The sequence below is a fragment of the Antennarius striatus genome, chromosome 19 (assembly GCF_040054535.1).
Source record: "Antennarius striatus isolate MH-2024 chromosome 19, ASM4005453v1, whole genome shotgun sequence".
In the NCBI taxonomy this organism is placed as follows: Eukaryota; Metazoa; Chordata; class Actinopteri; order Lophiiformes; family Antennariidae; genus Antennarius; species Antennarius striatus.
Window position 1 is genome coordinate 9,544,915 of NC_090794.1, and position 20,995 is coordinate 9,565,909.

The 20,995-nt window shown below is 39.7% G+C and overlaps 1 protein-coding gene across 2 annotated transcripts in view; it reads left to right on the top strand.

The window, feature by feature from the left end:
• plcb1l (phospholipase C beta 1-like) overlaps window positions 1-20,995 on the top strand; it is a 100,319-nt gene that overhangs the window by 5,205 nt on the left and 74,119 nt on the right. The window lies entirely within an intron of this gene.

Here is a 20,995-nt window from a genome sequence, read left to right on the forward strand (position 1 = left end):
TTGTAATAACCACAAACGAAGTCATGTAAGATACTAAATGCTATCGTGCTTGGCAACTTTGTCAAACATGTGACTTAGTTTAACCTTGAAATTATGTACAGAATCAACCAAGGTTGTTGAAGTTTGGTTAAGTTGTTGTTTGCTCCGTTTGATTTTCACTCTCACTCTCTCATAAGTCTACCAACAAACAGTCTCCTAACAGCTTGACAGGCGTAATGTATTTGTGTGTATAACTGCATGAGCAAGGGCAGTCATAGGTAGACTAATTAATAGCTACTATTGATTTTATGTTTGACTAGATAAGGGGATTTCACTGCAGCCATATACGAGCACAGACAGGAGTGCTGACCGAGACTTTACCTCTGCAAACATATCCCAATGCAAAGACATGCACAACATATGTCATTAATGAGTGCACCACAACTCCCATCGATCCCAGAGAAGGTATCTTTTAATGTTGGTAACCTGCTGTGAATTAATGTGCCACATGTGGAGAACGAAGGGACGTCATCATGCTGTATGGACCGCCCTAAGAAATGAGGGACGAGTTCCTTTTGTGGAAAGAGATGGACAGAGAGAAAAACAGGATCACGTTTAGTGTCTGGCTTGGCTTGTGTGTGTGGAAGGATTGGCGTCTGTCCTTGGCGATAACAAGTGTCGAGCGTGATTCTCCCTCCGCTGAGAGTGACTCTTTGGTACTAAGCATTTCCTGTGTCTTTGTCATAAGGTGAGGATTTTGTATGACGAGGCTTTTGTCCGCGTTTATGTTTGTGGGTGCCTGTTCTGGTTTTTATCATCAAATTGATTCCCAGACAAAACTCTATTAGGATGGAGGCCCACACTCCATTCCCCAGTGCCACCCTCAACATGTATTTGAATGTGTTTTTATAAATGTCTTGCCTCATGCCTTCTCCTATCCCTGACGGTGCTGCACATCTGTTGACCAGACCAGTGTAAACAAGCTGTGATGCTGCTTCCAGTTGTTATCCATGTTTGTCAGAGACTTGGCCCGATGGCCTGCAGAGTAAAAGCATTCCTCAGATTCTTCAGAAGCACAGCAGAACCATTCTCAGTGTGCCCACTGCGCTCACTTTCAAGCCCACATCATCACAGATGGATACAGGTTTTACTACAAATGTTTACTGTAGGCTTTTAACCTGTTTATCAGCACAGAATAATAATTTACCTCTATTTAGAAGCTTTCCAAAATGTCTTTCTGTTGTGCTACTCAATCTTCAACACATACTAAAAACAAAAGTAATAAAAAATATGCCAGGCGAGTCTTGCTTACTTGTGATTTCTCTCAAATTTGAATTTTTAGCCTGTAAAGACACACAAACTGAGTTTGTGGATTTAATGAGTCAATGGTCACACATGGCTGACAAATCACCGGGTTTAATCAGGTAGAACACATTTGTGTGTTTTTAATGAGTGGTTTTGAAGGAACACCTAAAGTAATTTTTGTTCAGTTCAGTTGGTGTTTTAATCTTGGTTTTGAATTTCTTCAAAATCTGTAATTTTGCACGGTGGCGCAGTGGGTATTGTCACCTCACAAGATTGTTCAGAGTTCAAGTCCTGTTCTACGGGGTGTTTGTATATTCTCTCCTCTACGTCTACGCGGGTTTTCTTCAGGTTCTCCAGTTTCCTCCCACCTCCAAAAACATGCAGCTTAAACAAATTGGTCGGTTCCAAATTGTCAGTAGTTGTGAACGGTTGTTTGTCTTTCTTGTGGTTCTGTGATGCACTGGCCAAGTGTCCTGAACATCTCCCTGCCTCCTGCCCGTAAGTCCGCTGGGATGGGCTCTAGCAACCGCCATGACCCGGGTTAAACAGGAACGCAATGCGGAAAAAGAATGAATGAATATTTTAACATTGGTAACCAGTTGGCACTCTCTGTTGCTAACGTTCATTTTTGGCATTGAAGCATTATAATTCGCTTCATCTTTATAATTTCTATTGACTTTAACTCAATCCTAAGGACCCGACGCTTGAATTGACGTTCAATTATATAGACTGCTGACTTAAGACGTGCAAAGCTCAGATTTTGTATACAGAACAGTGGTGAGTGTGACTGAAATGCTGGGACAAACAGAACAAGGCCAATCCAAGGACATTGCTGTTAATCCTCAGATTTGGCTTTTCCATGTAGTCATGAGTTCCTCTGTCAGCGTCTCATCCAGCAGTGGATTTCAGCCATGCTTTAAGGTCAGACAGGCAAAAGTTGAGTTTTGACAGCAGTAAAACCTCACTGTCAGATGTGTTTAGGCGTGATGCTCTTTGCCTTTTCTTTCTGGCTGGCCTTTCACTTGATGACACAAGACTCAAGGATCCGTCTAGTTTCATCTTGATGCTGTAGTTGCAGTCACAGTAAGTCATACTGACAATATTTCAAACAGACAGTATTCTGTAGAGGACGTGTCAGAAATTTGAGTGGATGCTTGTATTGATTCTTGAGTCTGTCACGGACAAACTAAGACCCTCAGGACCCAAAGCCTTTTTTTTCATGTCATCCCTCCTCTATTGGAACTTTGCCAGTGCGGAAGTATTAACAATGCTTCAGTTATGAAAGTCAGTTAATGCAGTCAAATTTACTTGAAAATTAAAACACTTCTTCTTCCTTACGAACGGTCACAGGTGCAGAGAGTGTGGATTCTAGCGTGTTGTGAGCTCTGTCTTCACTTCTGTTGTATTTTTAAACAGGGCATTGCAATGTAAACTCTTGCAGTCATAATTCTCCCATGTTTTTGTATGCATTTGCCTCAGAGTCTATTTGGCTGGCTTTTTATGTTTCTGCACTTCTTCACCTTTTAAAGATGCATTGTTTTCAGTATACACACAGACATTCTCAGACAGATGATGAAAGAACGATATGACAACAACAACAACTATGATGGCGATGGTGGTGCTGGAAACTTGATCGTGGTGATGACGACATCACTGGCTTCAATGCTTAAATGTAACTCAGTGGAAATGAATAGCGTGCAGTGATGGCAGCGTGTTCCAGTGCTACATTAGAAATCCATTAAAACAGTCACTGAGTTTCACGCAGTGGCACAAAAACTAGCCTTCTATTTCCTTAAATGTTCAGTAACAGCAGTGTTTGTAAAATATTTCTTACTTGACAGGCAAGCTACACGCTAGAATGGAATGTGATTAGACAAAGGTGTCACAAGTCACACTCCCTTTGTATCCATTTTGCATCACTGACACTGGAATGGGGAAATAAATACTTTTATTAAGTTGTCAGTGGTAGATTGTAATACTTTGCTACCTCTTTGTTACTTTTGATATCAAGTAAAGGGTTATCATTATGGGCATTTGTACTTGTTTTTGGCTGTTTAATGACTACAGGATTGATCAATTAATCATGAAAATGAGTATCAGGATAATTAAAATAAATTTTAGTTTCAGCTCTAGAGCTTCTATTCTGAGAATTTTACTCTCAAACTTTTGTTTATTTCTCTGTTTCGATATTAGGAAGAGATGGAAAGAAATCACTAGAATTACGTCACATCTGCGGCCATTCCCAACCTCCGCTGTAGATGTCTACTCGCCCTCCGCCCGTTATATTGCCTTTATAACTGGACATCAGCCTGTGGCATTTAGAACTAGCTCTTTAAAGTGTCACATCCTCACACACCTAACTCCATACACTCACACACCCGCCTACAGTCACACATGTAGGCACAGACACACGCCAGCATTCCTGCAATGCCCGACCAGGAACAGGTGCATCTTGGCGAAGTTAAAAATAATTTTTACTCCTGTTGGTTGAGCCTGCTCTCAGTGGGAGGAGCTACTGAACAGTGCGAGGTGGACTGACTCATTCAAATTAACAGCCTTTTTGGTTTCGTTGCCATGCGACAGCACACACCTTTGAAATGTCACATTTTCTTTCAGCCTCCGCTCATTTTCTAGACAACGTTGCTGCTTTGAAACTGATATTGTTTGTGTGTCCCTGTTCCTGAGCTCTGGGTGGTTGGAACAGAAGGTTAAATGCTTTTTCTCTGCAGATTTATGTTACAGCAGCGTGCCACTTTCAGGGCACAAGCTTTCAACATATGGGTTTGAATGATGTTGAGAGGTGAAGGACGGTTGACCTCAGGCCAAAAACGAGGCAGCTGTTGTGTGTGTGTGTGTGTGTGTGTGTGTGAGTCATTTCTGAATGATCCGTTTTTGGTTCATGTAAAACCTAATACACACTTGATGTACACTGTTTTCTCTCTTCTCTGTCGGAGCAAAGTTCACACATCTGTTTCTCCCAACGCAGCAATTTTCTGTGATTACAGAGGCTGCTGCTCCTCTTCCTCGGTCAGCGTTATATGGTGGCGAGAGACGAGGCATAAATCTGTACCCAATCTCCTGAAAGGGAATTGTGACCTCTACCAAGTTATAACCTGGCACACGGCGGCCCTATCATCTGTACCTGCAGGCGCACAGATGAACAGAGTGAGCAGCAGAAGATGATGATGATCGTGATGAAGAAAATGACTTATGTCATGTACCCTTTGTTAGTGGGGGTATGGTAATCAGTTCGTTTGCATAATGAGTCACTTTCATGCCTCATTAGCATTACCTTTTAGTACACTGGACCTTTAGCAATGAAAAATTGCCGTCCTATTGTTCCTTGTAGCTGACCCATCTCATACGTGTGACTAGAAACAATGGGAGCTTTGTCATGCTTAAACCTCCAGAGAGATATTGAAAAAAATCCACAAGATTAAGGGCGTTTTGTTTCTGTAATGCAGTGACAGTGTAACAGAGGCTGTGATTTATGTTTCCCTCTATTTGCATTCAGTTAATCTGCTGTTGCTCATCTTTCTTCCGTATTGTCCCACGGTTTAGCCATCTACATTAAATAATACCTGCGTATTGCTTAATTAATATCAGTTAAACATGAATTCATCATGATGTAGCTCAAGTCTGGCGTGACCTGCTGTTTGTTAGGTATGCTGTAAAGATAAGATAATCCTTTATTCTTCCCACAGTGGGGACATTTTCACACATAAAGTTTAAAACAAATGGCAGCACAGCATTGAACTTAAAAATTATATTATCCATTACATTGCATGAGTTTGGTGTTGACTGAAGATTGTTTTTTTCTTATATAGCTGAGACTGAATGGGACAAAAGATCAAAAGATTTGTTTTTTACTTTCTTTCTATAGTAAGTCTTACCTGATGCCTCTTACTATCACTGTACTCGGTTTTTCACGTGATTATCCTTAGTGATAGAGTAAAAATACTGCAGGCCACTGATTGGTCAGAGGAAATGTCTAAAACCTGAACAACAAGAATTATTACTTCTGAAATTCTTGCCATGCTGCACAGCTTCAGGAAATAAAAGACTTTTTTTATTCACTCAGCTGAGATTATCTAAAAAAACTGGTAGCCCTTAAAACAAGTACAGGACTTCCATTGTTTGGCTGCAGGTGACATTTTCAAATGGAAGAGGTACAGTACGTGATCATGTCAGGGCAGTTTCACCTTGCATCATTACAAGGATGAACAGCATTAAGTCATTAAGAGCTGTCTCCAGTGGAAAGGCATTTCAGATGTGTAAAATTAGCAATAATTAGCTGCCAATATTAGTAGCAATGTGACAGACGCAGTACCACTGGCTTTTATTACTTCCACTAAAATCATCTTGTCATGACACATCTTCTCCTCCTCCCTTCAGCTTTTCCCTTCAGGGGTCGCCACAGTGAATCAGTTGCCTCCATCTAACCCTGTCTTCTGCATCCTCTTCTCTCACACCAACTACCTTCATGTCCTCTTTCACTACATCCATAAACCTCCTCTTTGGTCTTCCTCTAGGCCTCGTGCCTGGCAGTTCAAAACTCAGCATCCTTCTACCAATATATTCACTATCTCTCCTCTGGACATGTCCAAACCATCTCAGTCTGCCTCTCTGACTTTATCTCCAAAACCTCTAACATGTGCTGTCCCTCTGATGTACTCATTCCTGATCCTCTCCTTCCTGGTTACTCCCAGAGAGAACCTCAGCATCTTCATCTCTGCTACCTCCAGCTCTGTCTCCTGTCTTTTCCTCAGTGACACTGTCTCTAGACCAAACAACATCGCTGGTCTCACCACAGTTTTCTACACCTTTCCTTTCATTTTAGCGGAAACTCTTCTATCACACATCACACCTGACACTTTTCTCCACCCGTTTCATCCTGCCTGTACACGCTTCTTCACCTCTTTTCCATACTCTCTATTGCTCTGGACTGTTGGCCAAAACAGTGAGGCCAAACATAAGCAGGACAAAATTAAGCTAAAATTGAGGTAAAGTTAAGCAAAACACACCAGAACAGGAATTAAGACAGAATGGTAAAAGAGATAAGAACAATAAAAGCAATAAAACTATTCTTTGGTTTTTAATACTTAGAAACAAAAGAGTAGAAGGATAAAAAGACAGCATTGCCTAATAACAATAGAAACAAGAATAAACGCTTAAAAGGAATAGAAAGACTAAAAGAATAAATAAAAATGAATAAAATAAATAAATAAAAAAAAGTAAAAGTATAAGACGACATCACATAAAGGCAAGTCTATAAAAATGGGTTTTAAGAAGAGATTTAAAAGATGTCACTGATTCTGCACGCCTTATCTCCTCAGGCAGGTTGTTCCAAAGTCGAGGGGCCTGGATGGAAAAGGCACGGTCGCCTTTAGATTTAAAGCTCGACTTTGGAATCGACAGGAGGGCCCCACCCAAAATCCTCCACCTTCTTGATCTGAAGTCTTTATTATCTCTTTATTCATTTATCTCCTTACAAAATTTGGTCTTCGGTCTGTTTTTGATTTTATTAACATGACATCTCTTCACACACAATAAATACTAATAAATTGTTGGGACTGTTCCTTTAGCTGTATGTCAGGTTCAAACAACCTAGAACATTTAAAACACACTCACAAAAAGGAGAAGACAACATTTTATATTTTTTACTCGCGAGGAGAACGGACAGAGATGTGCTCAGTTACAGATCTCCAACCCGTTCTCAAAATGTCTCTGCCGAACCCTCTCCTTTATTCATTAGGGGTGGTCCCTGTTTACATTATTTTTCTAAGGGATGGGGGCAGAGAAACAACAGTAAAACAACACCTGTGGAATGGACCCATTAAAGAGTTAATAATTCTTCTTTTACAACATCCTCTCCTTAAAAGACAACAACCAGGCACCTTCCTAATTAACAGTTCAGAGGTCACAACCTGCTCAAGGGACCTCTACTATCACTCCAGTGATCCCATTGCTGATGTTGTCTCCCTGAAAAAATAACTCAATACATAGCAAAACACTTACACACAGATTTAAACATTTACATGGTCATGGGGTGTAATTACAAAGAATAAAGGAACATAAAAGAGTAAATATGAGATAACTTATATGCATTATTCTAACACTACCACAGCATCTACGTAGTTGGACTTTGCGATCAGCAGTGAGTGGCTTAAGCTTGTAGCAGAAGGATGGGGCAGGTTTACTGTTATAGACTTGAGATGTTCCTTCACAGTAACTTTATTGCTGTTCTCTTATTTTATGGAACTGAACAAAAATTGTTGAGATTGCTGTCTCTGGACCACTTACAGTAAGCGCTATGACATTTAAGCCAGCCTTGTGATTCAGGAACTGTAAATATTGTCTGTAACCAAATGTAAAACAAGAATTGCTTTTTTCCATCTCCCAGTTTTTATCAGGTGACAAGGACAACAGTCAGGTTCAGATCACCTACCCTAAAACAAGATGATGTAAACTGTCGACCCATTTGCTGTCTGGCCAGAACCGTAATGTAGAGAAACCTTGTGTGGAACACACCCTTTATTAGAGCTGGGAGGCTAAAAGCAGAACATGTGAAGAATCAGTAAGTGTGGCCAAAGTCTTTTGGATTAGCAGCTCTGTGATTTCAGGCTTTGTTTGTGCTTGACTTGTTTCTGTCCTGAAATGCCTATTAGGACATCTTTTCTGCTGCACTGTGCTTGTTCACAGACTAATGGAAGCTCGAGCACACAAACACACATATATTCTTGTCAATTTCCTTTCCTGGATGAATGGAGTCTGTTAACAAAACACAGAGCCTTGGATCCATGAAGAAGCCTTTCCCCCTGTAGAGCCTTTTAGAGGATTAGAGTCTCTCTTGGTTCTGAAACTATCCAGTCTGAGTCTCGGTGACTTGGTTGAGTCTGCTATGCTAACAGAGGTGTCAGCTCTGATTGGACATTCGCAGGAACTTTCCAATCCAATCCGCTTTATTTTGACAGCATAATTTAAATAAACTCAAGGTTTCCAAAGTGCTGCACAGTCAATAAATACACAACACAACAGATGCGCCATAAAACAATAAAACACAATGTAATAAAATAAAATATCAAATAAAAAAAATCTAATAAAATAAGTTAAAAACAAAAATAAAATCAGATAAAATAATTAAAACTATATATAAAGTAATATGCAAAATCTTTTTGATTCAAGAGATAAGCTGAACCAATCAAAAGGTGCTAGAATCAGATATTTACTGATAACATTTGTTGCCTGAAGTCATTAATGATATTTGTTGGACAACTTAAAAATGAAGTAACACACCGCTTTTCATCAGAGATATCACATAAAGACACACTGCTCTTATATTGTCCACTGTATTTATCCAGTAAGTGAAGCAACACACACCTCAAAACAAAACATTGACTTTGTTAAGTCAGACTGGTGTTTTAGGGCTCACACCAGAACCAGATGACTGTTATTACTGATCATAAAGAGTAAACCTGTTCTTCCACCGCTCACACATCTGAATAAACACACGTTCTGTTTATTTGTATTTTTTTTCATGACATATGAACCATCATTAATTATTTGTGCATTAAATATGTTGAGAAAATAACAATTACAGCTATAAATTTCAATGAATTTTTAAAATTTATAACTGCTGTAAAACTATCATAGACAGCAAACTGACACAGAATGTGTGTTAATCTCCAAATGTAACACTTACATTTTAAGGCCATTGTGTCAGTTAGCTAATGATGTATTTAGATTTTGTCAGAATAGTGTCTTCACTCGGAATGACAGTTTTATGATAAGGCAGGGACTTATCTGAAAAACAGCTTGTATTAGTCATGTGATGACTTTATAAAAAAAGATATTATATAAAGTAGTTATTGTTAGACTTGTGCGAATGCTTGTGTAGGTGCACAGTCCTGCAAAAAGACAACTGCTCATGCTCAGTCAGTCAACGTCTGTCTGGCTATTTAAAATACGGCAGCAGAGTGAAGAGGATGATTAAGCTTCTCCTTGTCTCATGAGTCCAGGTATTTATAACATTGATGCTGGCCTCGTTCCGGGCTGATTATTCAAAAATGATCTCTATTATGTATGATTGCTCTTGTCTGACACAGCTCACACAGGCAGGTTGGCATTGAGTGCTCAGTGTTTGTGCAGCAGTCGTTTTGCTCACTGAAGTTAAACAGCTGAGTGGTAGAGCAAGTATGAATGAAGGAAGAGGCATTGAGTGAGGATAGCTGAAAGAAGTACATTGCTTTTCTCTTTCATTCACTAGAACATTATCAAACCAAAAGTACTCTGTTTGAAATGGAGAAATATCAAGGATCTCTTGGTGTCAAAGAAAGGGCTGAGAATATTGGGAAGTATATGAATGCTGGTATATTTAATTAATCTCTCCTTACTAGACTGTTTTTTCCTCCATGTAATGTTGCTCTCTGTCATTACAGTAATTGGACCTGCTGATTACCTCATTATTACTTTCCCAGTTCATATATTAGCTTTGGCGCAATAATAAGAGGCAGTTGTTTTCTATCGTGATGAAATTTAAAGTCTTTGATATTAACAGCTGTCCTCGTAATCAGATTAATAGCTAGTTTGCCTGGTTGATAGCTCGCTGCTTGTGAAGAATAAAGTATATTCATGTATTCATCTGAGCCACTGGGAGTAATTTGATCACATCCAGTAAATAAGTGGAGGAAAATGTGAATGATAAACATTTAAATCTTCACCATGTAATGTCAGACGTGAGGTTCTGTGGTTTATAGGCCCCCCAGGCAGCAGCTTTAGCTCTGGGTTTTGAAGTTGTCCGTCTCACATTGCAATCATTTGAATGAATTTAAATGCGCAGAGGAGGCCGGGCTGCTGTTGTAGCTGTCAGTTAGATTTTTACATGGTTGCGGCAGAACAGAGCTGTTGGTTGAGCGCTGCATCACAGCGGAGCTGAATCAGTCAGTGTCAGATTGTTTTCCTCCTGTACGTTGGGCTGGTTGTGCCACAGGGCTGAACCAGTCAAGGCTTCACGTGAGGAGCAAGGTTCAGAAAACTCAGTGGTAAACTGTGATTTACCACGATAACCATCAAATTCCATAGAAAATTTTGGCTCTTTTCACCTTCTTACAAAATAACCCCCCTTCCTACCTCTTGCACTGTTATCTCTGCCCTCTGGCATCCCTTCACCTTGAGTTTCAAGAATGGGATGCGGGCGTGGGCATGGACAAATAGGTGGAAATAGACAAACGGTGTGTTGCATATGTATCATTAACATGCAGTCATGTAATTACGATGTAATCTATATTAAAATGTGTGTTTCTTTTCACAGCAGACCAGCCCAGATGAGCATACTTATGGTCCATAAGAAGTTTACATGTTTACGTTAATTGGCCTGATTTGATGTTGCATGTCTTGAAATGCAATCTTCGCATGAGTGAACATTGAGATGTTGATGCTGATGTATTGTTTAAATTAGTCTTATTTTAAATGGCCACAGGCTGAGCCAAATGAACAAGATGTGACAAATTAAACTAATAAGCGAGAAAGTGAACATTTTAAGACGGTCTTTCCTTGAGGACATTTCCACTGTTGCAGTCATTCATAACCTCTCATTTTCATGCTTCTACCATTGTAAGGGTGAATTTTCCTCCACACACAGCTTTAAGTTAAAAAAATGTGAATGTGTTGATTAAGAATGTGTTAGCAAAGAATTACCTGAGAATATATTAATCATTTACGTGATTATGCAAATAACCATATGGCTCAAACTGTTTCTCCTCTTTGCCCTTATTAACACAATCGCAAATTACTGTTCTTGACTCACTAGAGCGTTTCTTCATTAGCTGATGGCCTGACATCGAGTGCTATGGTAACTGTCAATACAATGTGTAGATCAGTAAAGAGCTGAGGTCCACATGTTTTGACCTGACATTATGGTTTTAGGGGTTGCAAATCAGAAGTTCCAGAGGCTGACAAGAGTTTATAGATCACTGATAACTGTTTGTATGACAGAGTGTATCTGTCACAGTTTGGAAGATAATTATCATCTCTGTTATTGATTCCCTTTATCAGTTTTAATTAGGCTAAATTGATTACAGTCGAGAATTTATAGCACAGCCATTTAAATGCTGATGCATCTGGTAAACTGACATTTAAAATTTGTGAGGAGTGTGTTTTATGAGTGGACCGATACACAGAAAAGCAGGCTGACTCTCCCTCTCTCTCCCTCTTTCCTTTTACTTCTTCTATTCTTTCCCCTCCACTCGAAAGGCTTCAAACCCAGACCAGTTGCCATGACAATCCAATCCATGCAGCTTGTTTTTTCATGCTGCAAAGTACTCAAACCCCCTCCCGCTGCTGTGATTTGACTGGCATCACTGTACCAAGCCAGGTGGCTGCTTTCCTCGGGGAGCCCTTTCAAAAAGAGGCATTCAGCCAAAAGACTTTGAAACCCCTCCGTAGACAAGCTCTCAATAAGAGAACACACTTCCTGTTTCATCCCAGGCTCTGACGTGCAGCTTGGAGGGAGCACAACCTCCAATTCCTCATCAGTTTGTCGCTGTCAGAGCCGCTGGAAAAAGGTTTTGTTGTTTTGGGGGAAGAAGCGTAATCTCCTCCATGTCAATTTAAATTTGGAAGTTTCTTGGTATGCAAACATTTCTGCAATACAACAGAACTGTCCTCAAACTCTGAAGATGGGAACTTATTTTAAAATGTAAAAAAACAAAACAAATCGTACCAGTTTGATGAGGCCAAAAGGACAACATCATCTGCAAAGACCGTATTAAATTAAATTAAATTAAATCCTTTGGTCCCCAAACCGGGAGTCTGGTTTGGGGACCTAATATAAGGAAAAAATAAAATGTTTAACAAAACTGTTGTTGAACGCAGTGGTACAAAGATTATGTCAAAGAATGTTGTGTGAGAGGGGATCAGACAAACTGTTTCACAAAGTTTTGCTCAAACAACAACAGAAACAATAAATGTAAAAAAAACAAACAATGAGGGCGCTAATATGGATTTACTGACGTGAGTCCCTTTGAATCTACTAGAACATTCTGACTCAGACATTTTTCAGTAGCTTCCTTAAGCTGTTTGAATTCAAAACATGTTTTCATGAGGATAATTGAACACCATTTCCTGACACTTTTGATTTTTAATCATCATTACAGTAGAGGCCTTTTGTCCTCACTTTAGACTTACTTATAAATGCAGCTCCGCATGTCTGATACAAAAAGGTGTGGACTTTCATGTTCAAGTTCTAGTTGCTATCTTTGCCCCTTCGCCTTCCTCCAATGTTTACACTTTAAATTTTAAAGGACAACTATACCTGTAAATAATGGCATTCTGTTTATTGTGCTGTAATAGTTCACAGAATGTCAGTGAATGACGTCTGTTTTGTGCTTAGTTGAATTAAATTGATCATACCCATCCCATGCAGTTACGTGAACCTAGAAATAGAATGCAAACTGCCATTCGAATCCACGTCCAATTTAAATTTGCAGGTTAACCTAACCTCAGTGTACTGTATTTGGTGGTGGGAGGAAGTCAAAACACCCAGAATGAACCCACCCAAGATACGAGGAGAAAGATGGAAAAGATAATAAATAGCAGAATACAGTAATAACAAAAGTGTCATCTGTAGTCAGCAGTGTTTATGGTCTCAAACTTGTTGAACTAAAGAAAACGAGTTAGTCAGGCCTTCCAAAAGAGGTATTTACAATTCACTTTAGCCACGTCTTCTCTATTCTATTATTCTGTAGGTCCAATAAGTTAAATATCATACTGTCTGTAATTCATCTATGAAATAAGAACACTCCGTGTTAAAGCAGCGGTCTGTTTACTCTTGCACCCATGAGTGAATATGTGTAATTTTTCTCTTCAATTTGGTTTTAGATTACAGTACAGAAATCTGAAACAGATGTTTTTCTGTATGTACTCAAAAGCACATGTCCTCAAAAGCACATGTCCTCAAAAGCTCTTTGGAATGTCTGCTCTTTGTCAAGTGAGTCATTGATTTCTAGCATTCTTCTCTCTGCCTCAGACTCTGTCACTCACATCTCGTGTCCTGAAGCGATACAAAACTGCTTGGGCGATTCTCTGTCTTCTGTGCCGGTTCATTGCTCGTCATAAAGACTTCTAAACAACAGGCAAACAGGGGCAAAAATCATCAATATGTGAATCTCACATGCTCTTCAATTCACTGGATTATCCACAGTTTAAGTAATTAGTTGTTTTTAATCTCTTTTACATGTAAATTATCTTTCAGAAAATACCTTTCAGAAAAAAAAAAGAAGCAAACTTCCCTTTTCTCCCTACATTTCAGGTCCTTTGATAACTAGCCTTGAGCTCTCTGCATGCGGGCATTTTATGCAAACCTCCATAACCCATTCAGCAGCTATATAAATAGAATCAAAGTGTAATTTAAGAAACTAAACGCTTGATGCTGCGTATCAGCAAGTGCTGCATCTAGTTTTCAGCCTCAATCTTAAAAGTAAGTATGTGGCAGATTGAGATGCAACTTTTCATTACAAATGAATTTTGTGGAGTTTCTTAAAACAAAGCAATTAAAAAAAGTGATGAGTTGAAATCTTGACTTTTTTTTTAATCAGTTGTGAATTTAATGAATGCCAAAATAAATTGAAAATTGATCCTATAAATGAAGTTGTGTTTGCTGCTAATGAAATAGGAGACATTTAATTCAGGAGACTATGTTTTAATTCACAGGCTATCTTGTACCCCTCACAGATTTGGCTACCTTTATTATACCTTGTCGTTTTTTTTTTGCCATTTGTAGTTCTTTTCTGTATTTGTTTTGTTTTTGTGCGTTTGAAGCCAATGGAAGTTCCCTTCATCCATCATTATTATCCCCTAGAATTTAATGAGGGGGAATGTAGCCATCATTTAGGCCATCTGTCTGTCCATCTGTCCACCCGGCTCTCTGCATACGTAATTAGTCACAAACATTCAGTATTTTATCATTAAACTTGGCTAACATAAATGCAAAAGTGACTTCTTAACCATTTTTAATTGGATTTGTATTATATTGAGTGTCTTCAATTTTCAGGTTGAGCTATTTTGGGTGTGGGCTGTATGTTTTTTGCTATTTGGACAGTTTTACAAATTTATGCATTTCCATGGCAACAACTTTCTAACTGACTGCTAAAGTGAAATAGCTTGTATTCATGCAGATTCACTCAGTTTGATGCTGCAGGGTCCGGGGATGGTGGTGGGTGGTGGGGGGATTTACCAGCTTCTTCTGGCTGCCGCAATCTTCACTGTGACCTGTGAGCTAGAAACCATAGTGAAGGTGCTCACACAGTTCTGCTCACACAGTCAGTTGGGAAACAGCAAACTCGTAGTGCTGCTTCTGTATGAGGTACTTGTTGCTGCAGCTTGAGCAAAGCTCTCCCTGTTGTCTGCGACACAGTTCCTGGGCAGCAGGTAAACAAAAGATAAGCAGAGGTCACAAGTTCTTCTTGACCTCCTTTGGAAGATAGACAGAGACAAGAGCAAACATAAACCTGTTCATGTAACAATCACACCTACAAGTCATTCTGATTTCCGTTCACCTTGGATGAAGGTCGACTAAACACATGCAAAGGAATTATCCAGCTGGCTCTTACCTGCCTTACCCTTAGAAACAATCAGAATACAGTTGTGTTTTTATGCCGACATTTAGAAACACTTATCACACAGGGACTCAGCTAACGATGGCAAAATGAGCCAGAACCCATTCCTTTTTGTTAAGCAGTATAATATCCCATCAAGTTCTGCTCTTTGACTGTGTGGAGTGGGTTAGAAGGTCACCCGATAATGACTTTCATTATTGCATTATTCTGCTTTTTCACGCAGGCTGCATCCCAGGACACAAACGAGAAATGAAATCAAAAGAAAATAGAAGTCAGAAGTGTAATTATCCATCTCTCTAATGAAAGCTTTAAAATCAGCCAAAGGCAGAGGTCGCTTCAAGGCTGAATCCACGAGTATTTTCTCTTAGTCAAGACCGAGACTGTAAATGTTCTTTCATGCCAGCTTTGGTTAAAAGGCTGGTTTTGATCAGATGGCAGGGGGTTAATGTTAAGAGATAAAGAAAACCTCCTCTTAACGCGATTAAAAAATAACACAAAGGAGTAGAATATCACATTAATAGAAATCGTGTGCCACATGAAGGCACTTTTTCCTTTTTTATTCATAAAATATAGTCCGTTTTACTAAGTAAGACAAATTCAATGAAATATTAAGAATGCAGCATGTTAGACTTGGAATTCCAGTACTGCTATCCACTTTTAGGCAAAATTAAAAAAAAAATACTACAGTACATTTGATCTGTGTGTAGATCGGAGTATCAGTGTCCTGAGAAATACAGAAAAATTTAGGTTTCAGCTTTGTATTTGAAAAAAAACCCCAACATAAAGCTTTAATGTTTTGTGATAATAGACTCCTTCAATCCCCACTTGTCGCTGGGTCATTCTTGTTTATTGTGATAACATTATATACATACATTTATTAATTTTGTTCATACATAAAGAGCTGCTGTTCGCCTATATTTCCTCTCTCTCCCTTCTCTAATGTTTGGCAACTTTTATTTAATTCATTCAGCTTGAGAAATCAGGGCAGTGGAACGTTTACCCATTTTACAGACATTTCAGCTTTCCAACAATTTCCACTGCTTTCGACTCATAAATGAGTGAAGCGGGTGATTGGTAAGAAGAGGTTTAGGACTCCCTATCAAGGGGACAGCGGTCAGCTGGTAAATGGGATAGTGAGTACAGTATTGAAAATCAAAGAGGATTTTTTTTCCATTCACTGCTCTTGTTAATCATTACAAGCATAATAGGAAAAGCTGTGTATCCTGTACTCACTCTAGAAAGCCCCGAGTAAGACTTGCCTCCTCTTTAGACAGTTTTCTTGAACAAAGTTTACTTTGTATTATTGACTGCTTGTCTTATTGACCCACTTGTTTGAATACCTTTTCACCAAAGTATATCTGGCTGGATTTGACAGTTTTTACTTCAGGGATTAGTCGAGAGAAGTCCCACCCTCTTTTTAAAACCATTAGTCCCCCTCTCACATAGTTTTGCTCTATTGAGAATGCATTTGTTTATCCACTTTGTTGTCTATTGAGCCGGCTGAGTTACTACTTTATCATCAAATCCATTCCACTTGTTTATTGAGAGAATGCACACATCGATAAAATTTCAACGCACATTGTACCTGCACACAGGAAACTTGTCACACACATGCACATGCACAGACACACACACACACACACACACGCACGCACGCACGCACACACACACCCATCTCATCAGTTCAATTCTATACTACTGATCTTCATGAAAGGGGCAGATGATTGTTATATTAAGGTCTTTTGTCGCGGTTTGTCATAAATATTCATGTGAAGTGTTTCTTCAGAGCACTATGTACAAAATAATCCGGATAAAGGTGTTCTAGCTCCGTAGAACATGCTTCAGTGTTTCTGTAAAGTAGTAGATTATTTGAAGATGTTTTTCATGCTACACTTTATTCACCATTAATAATACAGTGGTATATCTACTTACAAAATGAATCGGTTCTGGAAGAAATTTATTAAGTAGAAAATTTTGTAAGTAGAGATGCGTTTCCCATGCAAATGCCCTAATCCATTCCAAGCCCCCCAAAATTCAGACATAAATGTTTTATAAAGCATAAAACATTTACATTGCATCAAAACATGTAACAAATACATGTTACAATTAGATTATTACACAATAAATGAGAGTTGTGCATAATGTAAAAAACAAAGAAGAGTAAAGAATAAAAATGATGGTCATTTACCTTTTAAGTGCTGCCCTCATTGTTTTTTGCCCTCTTTGGTTCATGCGCTACTTGCCTCACCATGCCGAACAACAGAGTGAATTCCAGTCCTCCTTCTGAACTTCTCCAACCACCCACAGAATGCCTTAAACTCCTGGTGTTTTATGGCTTCCTTTTGTTTTAATAACGTGGCGATTTTAGATGGATTACGGCCATATTCTTCGCGAGATCAACCAAACGCATCACTTTTTCCTGCTTTTCTATTATCTCTTGATTTGTTTGTATGGACAAAAGGACTCCTTTCTTCATCTTTTCTTTTCCTCTTTTCTCCGTCACTTTCTTGGGGTCCATAGCGAATACTCAAAAAGTTAATACAGTATATTTGCGCAAAACTATCAGAACACCTCATGGGAGAGCCGAATGACGAGCACCCTGCATAAACACCTATCAAGCTCCACACAGAGGTCTCTCTTAGCCAATGGGATGCCAGGAAGATACTAGGTAATTGCCAATGGCAGAGCAGCTATGAGAATGTTGCGTTCAGGAACCTGTGGGAGCTGCGAGTATCAGTCGATACTGTATTTTTACCTTACGTAAGTTGAAATTTCTTTCATAACTAGAGGTAATATTTTCCTGCTGAGAAATTTCGTAAGCAGAAAATTTCGTAAGTAGAGGTACCACTGCGCTGTATTTTTTACCTTTCATATCCTGAAATTTCTTTCGTAACAAGAGGCATTATTTTCCTGTTGAGGCGTTTCGTAACTTGAAAAGTTCGTATGAAGAGACCTTCATAAGTAGAGGTACCACTGTTTTAAGGAAATTAAAATACATTCCAATCGTCCCATACAAGGATAAAGAAGTCCGTGTGGCTATTTTTGAAGATGTCTCTGAAGTAGTCACTGACTTAATTTCTTTTTCCTATTGAAATGTCAAGCACCAAGCCATCATCTCATTGTCCAGCCCCAAAATTCCCTCATACTTTCTGCCCTTGCTGTTCCACTTCTGCTCAAGCAAATAACTGTGTCACACATGTGGGTCAGCCCCCCCCCCCCCATTAAAATCAACTCAATGTGGCGGAATGATAAGAAGGTATCACATTTAAATTGCTCAGAGGTACTCCAAGGAAAGACAAGAAGCACAGGAGCCGTAGTGAAAATACCAGCTGCACTCTGACAGCTTTCCTCCAGGGAGTTACTGTACATGACAGGAGGGAGCGGGACAACAGCTCGCCCATTAGAAGAGAGGAAGAGGGATTAGTTCTTTCATTAGCAGACAGGCTGAAGTCAGGGCGGCAGTCAAACCTTTCACACGGACCCCCCCCCCCCTGGTGTCATTGTACTATATTAGTGCTTTTTTTTGTCTTTGTATGGCCCTTAGGATCAGTTGATGAGCACATGTCGTGCCCTCTGGTTCCTGTGATACAAAAGAGACTGAAAAAGCTCTTGGCTTAAGAGAGGATCTAAGTAGATCCTGACTAATATATTTGCTTGGATAATAGTCAAGACTAATTTGCTGGTTGAGTCATGTATTTTGTTCTCAATGCACTGCTGCCATCATTGAGGAGGCACAGCTGAACTGAAGGCAGTTTGAGTGACAGTGGAGGCGGAGATGTTTGGGTTAATCAGTTGGCAATCATCTTATGACAGATGAAGCCCCTGTGCTAATGTGAAAATCTCACACTGGCAAGATGTGTGAAGAAAATTGTTTCACAGCGCAGGTAGTACCTGTTCAACGGTTTTTCTAATGTCTGGGAGATTCAGTTCCCACTAAGTCTAATTATCCTCAAAATATCTTTGATTTCCAAACAAAAAAAAAAGGAATGCAGGCATTACTTGAACCCCTCGATCAGTTTAAGTTTTTGTGGTCTTGTGCTTTTTTGACAGCCAATCAAATCCTATCATAACCCATGACAATGCCATGAGACAGAGCCGTGTTTTCTATCATTGTATTGAGACTCCTCCACCTAATTGCATTGTGTTTCCCTATAATCCAAATTATCTAAGGGCTTTTTTGGAGACAGTGAAGTCTTTGAGACAATTTGGAAACAGTTTTGCAATGTTATACACCCTCCCGCCACAGGATTTGATTCTTTTTAGAAGGTGTGGAGGAAGTATAACCTCATAATCTTTAAAGAAAAATACAAGGGGATAAGAGACCAAGATGTACAGAAGGAGAAACACAGCACTGCTGAAAGAAAGTGAATAATGTATTTCTCTCAGCTATCTGCTTTATCTCGACTTCAAAGAGGCAATGGATGCACTTAGAAGGTGTCTAAATGAGGTGATGTGAAAGATGAGAGCCAGAGTGCGTGCCAATGGCAGAGATTCTCAAAGGGCTTCAATGGAAAAAGCTGCCACCAGCACATAGAGGCACACTGATCACTTCCAGCCCTCAGACTTGAATACCAAGCCATAGTGTTGTTGGATGTACCTTTCAGCTGTTGCTTTAATTTGTTTTGTTTGGTAACTTGTAAAGACAGACAGGGTTTGATAATCAAAAAGATGCATATAAGGGGATGTTGCACAGAAACCACTCTGTAACAAAAAATGGTGGGGGGAGGGGTGTGCTTGCGTGCCTGTGTGATGTGAACCATCCTCCATCCACACACGAGCTGCTTTCAGGATGCCAAAGGATAGCAGGGAGGGAACGAGGATGGGGAGGAACAGAGAGGCAGCTATCCAGGGAGAAAAGAAGTGTGACAAGTGACACAGAAAGGCACATGTCCAAAACACAAGAGGCAGAGATGGACACAAGAGAAGTAAAGCATGGGGGGGATGGGGCAACAAGAAAATCCAGCCAGAAGCATAACAATGACGGCGCGAGAGAGAACACCAGAAGATGATGGACAGATGAGGGAAGCGGCTCTGCTTTCTCTGTCATCCCACTCCGTTCTGCTATCTATCAGAGAGAAGTACACTCCCTCCAGTGTCTCATACTAGACTCCATCCTTCACTGTGCATGTGAGTGCGTGTCTGTATGTATGTCCAACATTTGATTGGTTCAGCACGCTCTGAGGGCTAGAGTGACCAGAGCGGATGCTGCAGATTGATGATAGGGATGACTCGGGGTTTGTGTGTACAAGCACAAGCTTGTGCATTCCTGCCAATGTAGTTGTTAGTGAGCACGCAGTAAAAACTTGGTATTATTTATGCCGGGGCCGCTAGGTAGACAGACACGGTGACGGGGCAGCTGACCTTGCAGGTGGGAACGACACGAGGTTTCTACACGTAAAACACACATTATGCATTCCTGAAGCTTTCATAAGCAAAAAAGATACAAAAAAACTTGCGGTTGTGTTGGTGATAAGCTCAACTCTGCGACTGTTGTGGTAATTCAGTTATCGTCACAGTCCTAGCCTGTGTATTACTCTGAGTGTGTGCAAGTGTCAAAGTGTGTGCGTATGTGTAGAACAAAGCTTTATCGCACATGTTTGGCAGAGCATGCCGACTGCTGATAGCCACTATCAGCCACAGCCATGCTCCTCCATCCCCTCACTGTTTTCCCCCACATATCCGTTCTTCCTTCACTCCTTCTTGGCGACCGTTCCACTTTTTTGTTTATTCCCTCTGATCTTTTATCCCTGTGTGCTACCCGTTTTTGTCAAACCATGAACCCAACTCAAAGTAATTACAAAAGTCAATTATGACATAACCCATGTTTTGATGACTTTACCCCTATTTTTTTCTCCAGCGTCAGTCGAATTACTCAAGAGGTCTTTTTGCATGACTTTTTGTTTTGTTTAAGACACAATCCATACAGCTTGCTGGCATATTATCCTAACATTATTGGCACCAGTTTGAATTTTGAAACCATAAAAAGACGCAGTAGGACTCGTCTGAATTGGTGACAGAAATTTGTTTTTTTTTCCACTTAGAATTGTAACAATTCTTCGATAGTATTCAATTTAAAAAAAATTCGTAAGTAGAAAATT